Source organism: Oratosquilla oratoria, chromosome 3 (assembly GCF_046742065.1).
Source record: "Oratosquilla oratoria isolate Oo_2021 chromosome 3, ASM4674206v1, whole genome shotgun sequence".
Classification (NCBI taxonomy): domain Eukaryota; kingdom Metazoa; phylum Arthropoda; class Malacostraca; order Stomatopoda; family Squillidae; genus Oratosquilla; species Oratosquilla oratoria.
The window spans coordinates 86,484,092-86,499,827 of NC_134779.1; the positions used below are offsets into that span (position 1 = coordinate 86,484,092).

Below are 15,736 nucleotides of genomic sequence, written 5' to 3' on the forward strand. Positions count from 1 at the left end.
TAGAGTAGGAGGCCAAAGATGATGATGACCCTAATGACCTCTAGATTTATAAGTACCACATTCTAAATGCAGATTACGTTACCTAGATTGATTAGGTTAGGTTAGGTTAGGTAGGTAGGTAGGTAGGTAGGTAGGTAGGTAGGTAGGTAGGTTAGATTAGGTTAGGATAGGTTTTAGATGAATTTATCATACTTTAACTTCTTTGATCTCTACATCTACCAAAACAAAGATGGCATCTCGAGCAGTTGAAGCAGCTACATTTGTTTATGTATAGCTTTTAGTCACTTTTTCTGTTATTGATTTCCTCCAAGAATAATGTGTATTACATTGATGTATAATAATTTCCAAAATTATTATTTTTCTATTGATATATCACATACGTGTGCACTTCTAAAAATTTACCCCAGAGTGACAATTGTTCAGGGTGGCAGCAAAGACCCTGCAACAGTGGGGTTACTTTTGACCAGTACAGACTTATTCAGTCTAACCAACTAAATATAAAGTGGCACTGTGCCAAGTGCCCTCCAACAACAGCAGAGAGCCACCTGGAGGACATTCAAACTGTTGCCGGCAGTGTTAACTCTGAGTTGTTAGTAAGTTTCCACCAACCTAGAGGAGACCAGGATTTGCCTGTAGCTGACAGCCCTCATGTGTCCTCAGATTTGACTGATTCTGCCATGCTCTAGGTCTCCAGGAATCAACAGTCGTCAGTCACTGACTCCAGGGTTCCTTCAAATTATAACATTTTCCACTCCATGGTTCCTTCAGATGACAACACCTCCACTCCATGGTTCTTTCAGATGACAACACTCTCCAGTCCAGTGTTCCTTCAGATAACAACACTCTCCAGCAGGAAGATCCTGTTTTGCAGTCCTTCAACATCTCTGTAACATTTGTTGACCCTCAGGCTGTACCACCTGCTATTCTGGCACCACTGGTTGCAGAGCTACCAGACATATGAGTCCTGGTTAACCTTCCTGATTTACCTAGTTGTATTTTATGGGAAGGGGAGCTACCCTCGTGGTGTCCCAGGTTTGTATCTCATAGTGTCTAGTCTAGATGAGGTCACCTATGAGATTATTACTGGTAGACTCAGCATTCTTGGGAATTACTTGTAGACAGCTATGGTTACACTTACAGTAAAAAGAGTAAAGCCTTCAAGACAGCTGGAATGGCACTGTGGCAATGCTCAGCTCACAATAAAAAGCACAAAATCACAGTTCATCAACTTGGAGACAACTTTACCAGAGGACCTCAAGACCACAGACACTCTCAAACCCCTGGCAAGGCCATCTGCATCAAAATCACATAGGAGATTTACCAGCTGGCCAAACAGAATATCTACAAGTCTGCAGCAACTATTGTGAATGAAGTCATGTTTACATATGTCCAACTACACAGGCCATCCCACAGTCAAGCAACTTCTGCCAACTTCACAAGAAGCTGTCTTACCAGATGGCCAAACAGAATGTCTACAAGTCTGCAGCAACTATTGTGGATGAATTCATGTCTACAGATGTCCAACTAGACCAGCCATCCCACAGTCAAGCAACTCCTGCCAACCTTGCAAGAAGCTGTCTTCCAGGCTATCCAGGAGCTGGTTCCCCAGATGTCCATAACAAGCATAGTCTTTGACTTCGAGGCTGCTATGTAGTCAGCTGCACCTATAGTGTTTCTATGAGATTATTACTGGTGGATCTCAGCATTCTTGGGAATTACTTGTAAACAGCTATGATTACACAGTAAGAAGAATACAGCCTTCAAGTTGACTGGGATGGCACTGTGGCAATGCTCAGCTCACAGTAAGAAGTGCAAAACCAGAGTTCTTCAACTTGGAGACAACTTTACCAGAGGACCTCAAGAGGACCTTAGAGGATATAGCTTCCACTGGGGAAAAGCATTTTGGGAGAGTGCAGGAGTTGGGCATGGCAGTAGTATACAGGACATAGGGAGCAATCTACAACTATGTCATTTTCCTGTTTGCTCTTCTCTATATCCCTGAAGAGTATATCACCCCCATCATTTGATCTGCTGGCAGCTGTTGCAACACCTCAAGTAGATCCTCTAACTACTTATATCTGTGATACCTGGATCTCTGGACAACGTTGGGCCCCTCAGCAGTGGTGCATCTTCAAAGAAGCAACTTTTACCGAACAAAGACCCAACAATCCCAACATCGCACTGCCCAATCACACTTCTCTGCACCCCCTCTAAAGTCATTGAACGCCTAATACTTAAACTTGTCACACCACATATTCCCCTTGCTGACTCACAACACGGTTTTAGGCCACTACACTCCACAAACACTCTTCTGATAAACCTCACACAAAGAATTTTAGATGGCATCAATTCAGATAGGCCCCACCACAGAACACTTCTCATAACATTAGACATTAGTAAAGCTTTTGATGCTATCCTCCGCCACAACCTAACAAATAAAATATATAACACAGACATGCACAATAACACCAAAAGATGGCTGGCCAATTATCTGGCAGGTAGGAATGCTTACGTGTCATATAATGGCCAATCATCGCACATCAGAAACATTAAGAATGGAGTACCACAGGGCTCAGTTCTATCCCCCACACTATTTAATCTATACATGCATGACTTACCCACACCAGACAACTCAGAAATACAAATCTCTTCCTACGCAGACGACATAACAATCACATGCACACATCGTAACACAGACAAAGCTGCAGAAATAATCCAGCCATACCTTGATACACTCAACACATGGTTCATCACAAACAGACTCAAAATAGCTCCAACCAAATCTACAGCAACACTTCTCACCAACTGGACAATAGAACACAAATACATACCTCATCTCTACATCAACAACACTCTAATACCACACACAAACACACCGAAAATTCTTGGTGTAACATACGATACATCCATGTCTTTCAAACAACACATCACAAACATAAAAAACAAATGCACACCTAAACTTAACCCCTTCCATACGGTGCCGCACACGTAGGCGTCATGGGGAGCGAGTGTATTCGCGAGGCTGCCATATCGGCGTCTTGATTATATTTATTGTAGTCGCCCCTCCATAATGACATTCTTTCTAATTCTTTTGTAATCACATTTTCTATGGTTATCAAAATTCACGGGTGAAGAGAGAACGATCGATATAAGCGGTGACTATATTTTATGATGCGAGTATTATTACAACACGTCGTACGGCTGGCATTGGCTGCTGCCACCGAGATCTAAGTCCATGACGCCTACGTGTGCGGCACCATATGGAAGGGGTTAACGCACTTAAGTCAATCACTGGAACAACATTTGGACAAAACAAAGAAACTAATATAACAATATACAAACAATGCATACGCTCAGTGTTGAATTATGTGAGTTCTGCATGGGCTCCTAATCTCAGTGAGACACACCACAACACCCTTCAAATCATACAAAACAAAGCCCTAAAAACAATTACAGGCTGCACAAATACAACACCAACAGACCATTTACACCATGAAACAAAAGTCCTCAAAGTCAAGGACCACCTCGACATGAGAGGCACACAAACACTTGCCACAGCCACCACAAACACATCACACCCGCTACACTACATAGCAGAACACCCACACACACCAAGAAACATTAAAACAACACCCAAAGACCTTTATTACGCACAAATACTCTCTTCTCTTCCTCCACAACCACCAAATACCAGCCTCCGGAAACATATTCATAATCATATCACTCACCGCTCCATTAACACACTGAAAGACAACACACTGCTGCATGCCAGACCCCCTGATATCCACCCTTCTGAATCCTCTCTCCCACGAAAGGACAGAGTCCACTTGGCCAGACTGCGGTGCGGCCACCACCCAGCACTTCTAAGCTACCAGAAGAGGCTGGATGACCACATTGTGAACAGCTGCCCAGGATGTAACACTTCACCCCATACCATACAACACATAATGGAAGACTGCATTATACACAATCATGCACGCAAACAACACAACATACACTCTATAAAGGATTTGTGGGAAAACCCAGTTTCGGCTGTAGCATTCCTTGGGGAGACGGGACTGCTCGGACAGACAGTCTAGGGAACGACAACAACAACAACAACAAGTGCAAGGGGTGGTACAACTGATTGAATTCCCGAGCACAATGAGGGAACCTTCAAATATACCTTTTGATCCAACTGCTGAACCAGGAAGCACAACTTAACCCCATCCAACAACACCTCATTGATGAACACAAACTATGCCATTACCAGCACAAGTGGATGACAAAAAAAAAAAAAAAAAAAAAAAAAAAAAAAAAAAAAAAAAAAAAAAAAAAAAAAAAAAAAAAAAGGCAGCAGTACAGTGTTTACAACCAGTACCCTCTTCAGGAGCATCTCCAACATCACTGCACCAAGCACTGCCCAGCAGTGAAATTGAAATCACAATTCTGAATGTCTATTGTTTCTTAATATAAAAACATTTTGAAAATGTATACATAAACACACAAAACATACTGAAATGCCCCCAAACATAGGCACATGAACCATATTTTAACTAATTTTTTACTAAACATAAATACAAATACAATATATAACAAGAAATAAAAAAATTCAGATTCTGGCACCAATAAGGTGATGGAAACCTTACAACTCCTCCTCTGAAGCATCTCCCATATCTAGGGTTCCCAACTCTGTTAAGCTACAATAAAGGACACAAAAACTTTATTGATATTTATCTAAGTGGCTATAGATCATAATAGATGCCAATATTAAATGCAGATGAAAATACAAAAAACAAGAATGAGAAGACATTTATTTTACCTTGATCAAAGAATTTTAATCTTTAAAACTATATTTGCCTTAGCTTTTTGCTGCCTTCAGAAAATTTGTATCATCTTTGATGTTTTTAGCGAATTCCAAGCAACTATCTTTTATGTTAAAATATATGAGTTCATTCTTAATTCAACAGAGCATCAGTTCCTTTCATCTCTCCATTTAGATGACATGAAACTAAAAACTTTCTCATAATAAGATGATGGTCTGAATTGATAGTACAAAACTCAAAAGAAACTATTTTGAAAACATTGATACATTTAAAGTCCATAGATTTCAAAATAAAATACCACATCTGCTTTTTGTTTTTGAGTTTATGGAGAGTTCAGAGCTTTTGATAATGTCAAAGTTTCTTTGAATTAATACTACTTCATCAAAAAGTTCATCCATCTTTAATTTAAGCTTTCCTTCCAACTTCAAATATTCTACTAACTCTACAAATTTCTGAAACTTTGGGAATGAATGGCCTAAGAAACTTAGGTTTGCTAATTAGCCGAATGTTGAATTTTCATCGAAATCTATTCTGTTTTTCCAAATATCTGATAATAACATGATATGTTGGCACTATTATTACAAGTTTTCTCGCATAAATTTCACTGTTCTTCTGGTATTTATAACAAATTACGGCTCGATTTTGTGAAGGGCTTCATGACTACCTTGTATAATGTGCCATATTTGTTTTGGTTCTTCGTGAGTTCAGTTGATAGACGGGGGTATTGCCTTTCCAAACGTCCAACGGCACCTCCTTTCTTCCTCTATTTATTTTTATCTTTTTTTTTTGGTGGTGATTCTCAGATTTAGGAACATCATTTATGATTTTCTGGTTTTCCCTAAATGAATGCATTTTTTTAATGGAGAATTGAGTTATACATAAAATGAGGCTATGCAGTATGCGGTCTGCTGTCTGCTGCTCTGTGCTTCTGGTATTGTGCGGACTAGAGTTGACAGAGTCTGCACCCTAACAAGAAATAAACACTTTCGCAATCACGTCTTGAGAGCAGGAAATTGAACTACCAGTCAAAACTCTTTCAAAATAAAGGACAAATAGTGTAATTTCAAATGTCAATAAAGGACAAGGACAAACAAAGCTGAATAAAGGACTGTCCTTTGAAATAAAGGACGGTTGGCAACTCTACCCATATCATTGCACCAACCACTGACCTACAGTGAAACTGAAATCACAGTATTCTGATTACTATTTTTGTAAATGAAAACATTTTAAAACTGTATATACACAAAAAAATTATAGAAATGCTCCCAAAGTGGCTTGACCCCCATATTTTAACTAACTTTTAACTAAATACATAGGTATTTTTTTAAAGTGCACACCTACACAGTATAGCATTAGAAAATTAAATATTAATTTAATCAATTATAATACATCAATGTAATAATCTTTCTTGGCAGAAATTTATACCAGAAAACATTGCCAAAAGCTATGCAGAAACAAATGAAGTTGCGTCGACTCCTTTAGACACCATCTTTTTGATAGATTCAGAGGTCTGAGACAACAACGAAGATCTGATGACCTTTAGAATTACAGGTACTGCTTTACTAAATGCAGGTTATGTTAGGTAGGTAGGTTAAGTTAGGTAGGTTAGGTTAACATAGACAAATTTATCATAACCTTATTTCTTCGACCTCTGCCTCTACCAAAACTAAGATGGCATCTTAAGTAGTCAAAGCGACTGTGTTTACTCGGTCTCACTAAACGCCAACCAAAGTCGACCAACGCCGACCAAAACCACACAATGACGGTTTTTGCTCAAATGCATAATTTATATATATAAAATAGCATATGGTTGCATTATTTGACCTATTTTCTTTAAAATGTGTGATTTCCATGTAAAATGATCAAAGAGAAGTTACGTTTTTATCCTCTGCAAAATTACCAACCGGCAACCAACGCCGACCAAACCCGAACAATGACGGCTTTTGCTCAAATGTATAATTTCAAATAAAAATTAGCATATGGTTGCATTATTTGACCCATTTTCTTTAAAATGTGTGATTTCCATGTAAAATCATCAGAGAAGTTACATTTTTATCCTCTGCAAAATTACCAACCGCCGACCAAAACCACACAATGATGGTTTTTGCCCAAATGCATAATTTATATATAAAAAATAGCATATGGTTGCATTATTTGACCTATTCCCTTTAAAATGTGTGACTTCCATGTAAAATCATCAAAGAGAATACGTTTTTGTCATTTGAGCAAAAGCCGTCATTGTTTGGGTTTGGTCGGCGTTGGTTGCCGGTTGGTAATTTTGCAGAGGATAGAAACGTAACTTCTCTTTGATGATTTTACATGGAAATCACACATTTTAAAGAAAATAGGTCAAATAATGCAACCCTATGCTATTTTTTATATATAAATTATGCATTTGATAAAAAAAACCATCATTGTGTGGTTTTGGTCGGCTTTGGTCGACTTTGGTCGGCGTTTAGTGGGACCCATGTTTACTTATTTATAGCTTTTAGCAACTTTTTATATTATTGATTTCTGCCAAGAATAACATGTTACATTGATGTATTAAAATTTACCAAATTATTAATTTTCTATTGCTATATTGCATAGGTGTGCACTTTTATAAATTTACATATATATATATATATATATATATATATATATATATATATGTATATATATATATATTATATATATATATATATATATATATATATATATATATATATATATATATATGTAAAAGTATATTCATACAGGGGCCCAGTTCTCCTGGGGGCCCATTCCCCTGAGCTTGAGGAGTGAGGGCCCAGTTCTCCTGGAGGCCCAGTTCTCCGGTTATCCTATACTAAAACAGATACCATACACATTCTGAGACTGAGGTCCATGTAACCGTATATACACTGTTACAAAATCTATATGGGTCAATATATACAAATGAACTATTCATCAAACTACTAACACTAACACCAACCGTTTTACTTCTTCGGCCATCCCGCGTGTATTTTTCAGTCGATATTGGCAATTGGTGTAAGTTTTCTACATGGTGTTTACGCTGCACTCAAGTGGTCATATAATGAAGACAAGTAATAACTCCCGGTAAACATTCTGATATCAGTGTTCGACCGAAATGTAATTACTCTACACCTATTGTTTACTTTCCAATTCTAACATTGCATAATACAGATTTCTTCATTTTTTTTTTTTTTTACATTTTTCAGTGCTGACAGCAGTTCCAGTGTGCGAATAGGCTAGCAAATACACTGGGAAATCTAAGTCTTTCGTTTTTCACTGATGTAATACTTTTAGTATTCGATCAGGCACGGAGGAAACAAGGCTGTCTGAAATCCCACAAAAGTATAGCCTTCTCTTTTATTCTGAAATAATACCTTATTTGTGATCACTGCCCAAACTAGAAACAGGATCATGAAGTGATAGCTACTAAATCGAGATTTACTGACTAGAAACCCGAAACCCTCGTTAGTAAGAAACTGTTCCAGATCCCATAGTTTTTTTTAGGGAAACAACTGTTCTGTGTTGCTTTTATGTATGTATGCTTAGCTAATAAACAGATCCATCTCAGCTGCGTCAATAATGGATGGAATAACTTCTTACATTCAGTGAGGGAACAAGGTAGATTGATCAGTAGATTGTCTTAGTTTTTAAGAGTGTCGCACCGCTTTATAGAGTAGATGATTTTTTGTTCAAATAGGTGTTTAATGAATATTGGTATGAATACCCCATTGCATTAGTGTAATTCCTCAGGGTATTGTGTAGGTACGGGCACAAAAAAAAAAATTAAATTATTGTTGCATATGAAAGAACTTTATCAGAAACAAAATGCTTTTTAATTTTTTTAAATAGCTTAGAAAATAAGGGAGATACGATTTTTTAAATTATTTTTTAGCCCGCATTTTTGGCTAGACTTTACCATAACAAAATGTTAGAATTAAGGGTGGTAATTTGGATTTCGGTAAAGAAATACACATTAACTCTAAACCACTCGTCCAATTTTATTAAAATTCGGAATACATGGGTTTTATGGATCAACAAATCACACGAGCATGTCAAAAACAATGCGAGACATCTCCATCATACCATATTTGCCTTTTCATGGCAACCATGAAGTTGTCAATTTTCAGATTATCATAAATAAAATCCAAACCACTGGTCCAATTGACATGCAACTTGGCATGTGGAGGTTTTATGTGCCAATAAATCACCTGAGCATGTCAACAGCATTGCAGGACCTTCTTCTTATACCATTCTTACTAACATCTATCATGTTGCCATGGCAACTGTTGTCAATGAAATAATCAATAAAGTCCAAACAGCTGGCCCAATTGACATGCAACTTGGTATGTGAAGGTTTTATGGGTCAACAAATCGCCTTGCAGGGCCTTCTTCTTATACCATTCTTACTAACACCTATCATGTTGCCATGGCAACTGTTGTCAATTTTGAAATAATCTATAAAATCCAAACCGCTGGCCCAATTGACATGCAACTTGGCATGTGAAGGTTTTATGGGTTAACAAATCACCTGAGCATGTCATTGACATTGCAGGACCTTCTTCTTATACTATTCTTACTAACACCTATCATGTTGTCATGGCAACTGCTGTCAATTTAGAAATAATCAATAAAATCCGAACCGCTGGCCCAATTGACATGCAACTTGACATGTGAAGGTTTTATGGGTCAACAAATCACCTGTGCATGTCAACAGCATTGCAGGACCTTCTTCTTATACTATTCTTACTAACACCTATCATGTTGCCATGGCAACTGTTTTCAATTTAGAAATAATCAATAAAACCAAACCGCTGGCCCAATTGACATACAACTTGGCATGTGAAGGTTTTATGGGTCAATAAATCACCTGGGCATGTCAATAACATTGCAGGACCTTCTTCTTATACCATTCTTACTAACACCTACCATGTTGCCATGGCAACTGTTGTCAATTTTGAAATAATCTTTAAAATCCAAACCGCTGGCCCAATTGACATGCAACTTGGCATGTGAAGATTTTCATAAAGCCCGATTCTTCAAAAGCAAACAAATATTCACTGATTCAACCGCAAATTTGGTTATCAATCTCGGCATATTAGTTTTCCGAGTAAAGATATCAAGGTAAGGCATCAATAAAATATTATTTTAATGTAAGATTTTTTTTAAACCTATTTTCTCCCGGTTATGAGCAGCTCAAGATCGTTAGGTATTATACACTTGGTGATTTGTTGACCCAGAAACCTTCACATGCCTAGTTGCATGTCAATTGGGCCAGTGGTTTGGATTTTATTGATTATTTCTAAATTGACAACAGTTGCCATGGCAACATGATAGGTGTTAATAAGAATGGTATAAGAAGAAGGTCCTGCAATGTTAAATGACATGCTCAGGTGATTTGTTGACCCATAAAACCTTCACATGCCAAGTTGCATGTCAATTGGGCCAGCGGTTTGGATTTTATTGATTATTTCTAAATTAACAACCTATAATGTTGCCATGGCAACTGTTGTCAATTCAAAAATAATCAATAAAATCCAAACCACTGGCCCAATTGACATGCAACTTGGTTGATTGATTGATTTATGGATTTTTTGGCTTGAAAGCCAAACGCCGGAGCCGGTAGGCCATTCAGCGCACATGCAACTTGGCATGTGAAGATTTTTGGGTAATTTCTTGACCAAGTGTATATTATCCAACGATCTTGAGCTGCTCATATACGGGAGAAAATAGGTTAAAAAACAAATTTATTACATTACAATAGTATATTATTGATGTCTTACCTTAATATTTTCACTCGGAAAACTAATTTGCCGAGGTTGATAACCAAATTTGCGTTTGAATCGGTGAATATTTATTTGCTTTTGAAGAATCGGGCATACACTTGCACAACAACAAGATAATTTGAATATCCTGCGCATACGCTGAACGCTCAAAGCATTCAAACTAAGCCAAAGAAAATCCAACGGGTCGCAAAATATGGCGTTGTAAACATTATACGCGCGACTGTAGCGCCGCGCTTGTTTTCGCGCGTACCTATATTGTGTTCCTCCCATGTATATACGTGGCATAGTGAATATTTAGTGAAGATATAGTGAAGCTCTAATTACTTAATGGAAAATCCTTCCACATCATTCAGCTTGGTATGAAATGAAAGCTTAGTCTGGGGAACAAATCATATTGAATACATTTTTTTTTTCAAACTAATAACTGTTTTTTTTTATTGATTTGTTTCTCTGAATAGTTAAAGAAATGCTGCAAAATTCAGGTTTCATAAATATTTTTCAATTATATATATATATATATATATATATATATATATATATATATATATATATATATATATATATTACTGTAGGAAATAAAGAGCACGATGTTTTCTTTCAAATTAAACAAAAATGACAAAAATCCATAAAGAACAACCGAAGATATTACAACAGAATAAAAAAAAAACTTTACAGGACGGGAGATTTAAATTTTCGCGACCATTTGTTTGATGGTTGCGATGTATAGCAAATCTCCAATTTCCTCTTCTTTGCTAATGACGTGTGAGGTGAGGGTGACTGGTATGGCGTGGGTGGAGGAGGTGTGAGAGGGGGCGTAGCTAGTAAAGGCTGGGTGCAGCTGTGCTGCTTTTTTTCCTCTATCTTTCTTTTTCCTACTTCATGTTATTTCAGGCACTCACGGGACCTCTTTATATTCTGCCGCTTCACTTTCTTGTTTTTTGTTCATTTTTCCATGGTACAACAACAATACAGGGCGAGGAATCAAAACTGTTGCGTACGGTGTGAGCGCCAGGATTGACGTCATCTTATTTTGACGTTTTCAAGAGTACTGGTGCCCTGCCCAGTCTTTGTGGGGACTGGGGTATGCTGGTAAGAGGAATAACCAAATATCCCCCATAAACACAATTATATAGCAAAAAAACAAATGATTATAGAAATTTTGATGCTATTTCAATATACACTGCAATGGGGTTGCCAGAGGTTGCCAATATTTTATCTGTTTTATGCTGTATAAAAAATAGAAACGAAATACAGCTGTATAAATTTGTATGGGTGTTGCCACCATCATAGAGATTCTTTTGAAATGTTTAACTAAAATTCGCCCATGTGCCAGAATTTTTCGAATGATCGTTGGCGACGCTCCCTCAATCGCACTCGCATGTCTATAACATGAGTGGGACCATTAACTGCATGGAATGGGAGATCACTCTTGGATGCTACGGGTGGGAGGGATGAGTACTTGAACATGTTGGTGCTGGTATGGTATGTGTGTTGTTTCAGGCTGTGACCGCCTCTAGTTATTTATAAGAATGAGACTGCAAGAGACCATAAGGCCTACACTAGACAGTTCCATTTCCATTACCACCTGTCACCCCCGCCCATAAAGTCGTCTAACCGTTTCTTAAAACAACTTATAGTTTCAGTACTCACTACATGGTTATAGTCTATTCCATTCATTGACCACCCTATTAGTATACCAATTCTTGCCCATTTCCTTCTTAAATCTAAAATTGTCCAATTTAAATACATTACTACGAATCATTGCCCTGTTGCCTTAATAGGATGACTTTGCGTCACCCTTGTTAAAGCTTTTGATTCACTTGAACACATCTATTAGACCACCCCGCATTCTGCGTCTTTCCAGAGAGTGTAGGTTAAAGTACCTAAGCCTCTCCTCGTACAGTATATTTCTGAGACCATGTATATTTTTGGTCATTCTCCTCTGTACTGATTCGAGTAAAGTGATGTCCATTCTATAGGACGGTGACCAAAACTGTGCCATATAGTCAAGGACGGGTCTAACTAACGCTAGACAGTTTGATGATTACCTTTGCACTTCTATTCGTTACCGTTCTAGCAATGAAACCTGATGCTCTGTTAGCTTTATTCCTGGCGCTAATGCACTATTTCCTGGATTTAAAGGCCAAGGCTGCCACTCGTAGGGATTTTATCCTACGGTAGGGTAATTTTGGCACGTGTAGGGTGTAGGTGTGGTGAACAGAGTCCCACATATGTGTAGTAATTCCTTTCTCTACTTAGTTATTGCATATATTTATTGCATACGTAACTCTCATTTGTCGTATATGTAATACCCCTTTATTATACATTGTAAGGGTGGACATCCCACCCTTACCACGTGGACTACGTTGGGTCACGTGACGGAGCTGGGAGCTTGCAGTCAGCCCAGCACACCTGACCCAGGCCGGAGGAATGTGACCCAGGCCGGAGGAATGTGACCCAGACCGGAGGAATGTGACCCAGGCCGGAGGAATGTGACCCACGCTAGAGTAGCGTGAGGTCATGCCCAGGGCTGCCAACTAGGCCCAACTACGGGGTCACTACTGCCGCTACGCGCATGCGCAGATCGCCACCACCCACTCTCCCTCACCCTCCCGGATGTGTAGAGGAAGGGCATGGAGATGAAGGAAGACACTTTACGGCCGCTCGCCGTTAAGGGCGGACCCCCCCCCCCTCCCAGTTCTACAGAGGGAGGGCACCGCCTGGAGGAGATCGTCTGGAATAGGAGACCCAAGGAAGAGGTGCAGCGCCCGTCCACCAAGGAGAAGGACACAGGGGACTCGCCTGGAGGAGACCTAGGAAGAGGTGCAGCCCCCGTCCGCCTGAAGGAGAAGGACACAGGGGACTCGCCTGGAGGAGATCGTCTGGAATAGGAGACCCAAGGAAGAGGTGCAGCGCCCGTCCTACCAAGGAGAAGGACACAGGGGACTCGCCTGGAGGAGACCTAGGAAGAGGTGCAGCGCCCGTCCGCCTGAAGGAGAAGGACACAGGGGACTCGTCTGAAGGAGAAGGACACAGGGGACTCGCCTGGAGGAGATCGTCTGGAATAGGAGACCCACCCAAGGAAGAGGTGCAGCGCCCGTCCACCAAGGAGAAGGACACAGGGGACTCGCCTGCGGAGATTGGACTCTTCGGCCTCGCGCTGCAGAGCCGAGGAGTGGTTTAGTATACATTTTGTTCTTATATATATATATATATATATATATATATATATATATATATATATATATATATTATATGTGTTCAGATAGTTTAGTTGTGCTCTTGTTATCCAATAAAAACACGTGTTAGTGTATACCTTTGTGTTTCTTTTCTCTCACGCCCAATTCTCAATAATACCGAGTATATACGAAATTTGTACCCCCCGACATGTAGTACTTAATCTCAATATATATTTATTGTAGATATTTTATATAAGTAAGCCTATGTAGTCATTACATTATATAAGTCCCCAATGTACAATTATATAACCACCTATGTACGTCGCTAGGCATACGCTCCAAGCGTAAGCGCTGTTGTCAAGTTTATATGCCATAGCATATAAGGTTACCCTTAACCATTTTGCACGCATATTCCCCATTATAAATAATTGTTCTCTTGTTTCTGTATGGTCTTATGTATATACCTATATGTTTGTCTGTATTGTTCTACCTACAAATTCCACCTGGCAACAGAGTACCAGGAAAGTAGGTCACAGAAGCGTGTCCATATCCCTGGCTAGGCCTCCAGCGACGCCTGGGGGGCAGATTACCTCTTACCGTACTTGCGTGTAGACCTATGTAATAAACTCCCGAAATTAAACCAGTGTTTGCACTTAACCACATATATGCTTCTACGCGATATTTTGGCTTATAGTATAGCCGCTGCAGAAATGGGATGAACAAGGAATGTATATGTGGTGTAGAAACAGCTGGCCTTCGGCCTTGTAATACTATTGTGTAAGTAAGTCCATATTACCCCTGGACTACAGGCATTTGTATCCTCATGAAAGCACAACCTTGGACCTGTCAAGCCATGTTCCCGTGAGGCTGGGTCCTTTGCTACCTTTCGGTACGCAGGGTGTGTTTATAAGGAGACAGGTTTTGGTCTCCATGTTCAGTTCTCTACAGCACTTGTAACCAGTGGTGCGCGATCCAAGGCCCGCGGTCACTTTTGCGGTTAGGGTAGCCTCGGAGCCCGACCGCTGACCCAGCCTAGGTCGACACTCGTATTAACCAGAATAAAACCATCAAAATCACTCGAGCTTCATTCACTCCCTCGGCACCAACGCCCAATTAACGTTTTCGTAATGTTACATAGGGGCACCCTGCGGGTAAATTGACAATATGTAGGGTAAAAATCACAATTTGTAGGGTAATATGTATTATTTCAAAATATACGAATATTTAATTTAATTTTTAAATATAATTGCTAAAACGTCTATTTGTGGTATGCCACCATATATGTTATATATCACCATATATGTAATCGGACCGATTTGGGTGGGAAATAACGCATTTAAACAAAACTAATAGTCAGGTATTCACATCCAGAATCATGGTGCAACTAAGCCCAAGTAAAAAAAAAAAAAAAAAAATACTAGGTTAGCTTGACAAGTCAAAACAGTGTGTGGACACAGAATAAAGTTGCTCCCCGTGGGACTCTACAGAATCATACTTACCTACATTAAACTTAATGTCACAACTTTAGCGTTGTGACACATTGCCTTGTGCTTCCCATTTTCTTTCGTCTCTTTTCAGCCCCTTTGGCTATTACTTTCCTTCGCTTTATGGAATTGCTGGAAGTCTTAAGACCTCTAGTAACTACTTCTTGGTATTTTCCCTCCCCATTTTCCCCACCAACTGTTGTGAGAGTTTAACGTTAAATGATTGCTGTGCCTTATCGAATTTAAACACTATTAAAGGAGAGGCCTAAGAGATAATCAGAGGTATTATCTTTATTTTAACTAGGTCTTAGAGCGCGCAGGGCTAGCCAGGTAGGGAGTATTCAAATGCCCAGTTAGTTGATAAGTGAATTACTGTGAAATAATTTTCATGATATGGATGATAAAAATTGATGAATAGTTGCATGCCACTGAATGTGGAGATATCTTAAATCATATCAAAATAAGTGTGGTAAGTTCTGTTTAATTAGCCT

The 15,736-nt window shown here is 39.1% G+C and overlaps 1 protein-coding gene and 1 long non-coding RNA gene across 4 annotated transcripts in view; one reads left to right on the forward strand and one right to left on the reverse strand.

The window, feature by feature from the left end:
• The window catches only part of LOC143024172 (uncharacterized), a 103,667-nt gene extending 95,434 nt beyond the window's left edge, over positions 1–8,233 (reverse strand). The window contains exon 1 of one of the 2 annotated variants that reach the window (XM_076182991.1): positions 8,174–8,233. The gene's annotated coding sequence lies outside the window, so the exon portion shown is untranslated. Of the gene's footprint in view, positions 1–7,758; positions 8,048–8,173 lie in introns of those variants that run through there. The other variant, XM_076182989.1, reaches the window with a different exon arrangement.
• On the forward strand, positions 8,106–13,799 carry LOC143024173 (uncharacterized). 2 transcript variants are annotated; one of them, XR_012966270.1, is made up of 2 exons: positions 8,106–8,141; positions 12,916–13,799. It is a non-coding gene; the product is annotated as an uncharacterized LOC143024173 (long non-coding RNA). The 2 variants fall into 2 exon arrangements; XR_012966269.1 differs by lacking the exon at positions 8,106–8,141 and adding an exon at positions 8,356–8,417.
• The last annotated feature ends 1,937 nt before the right edge of the window (positions 13,800–15,736 follow it).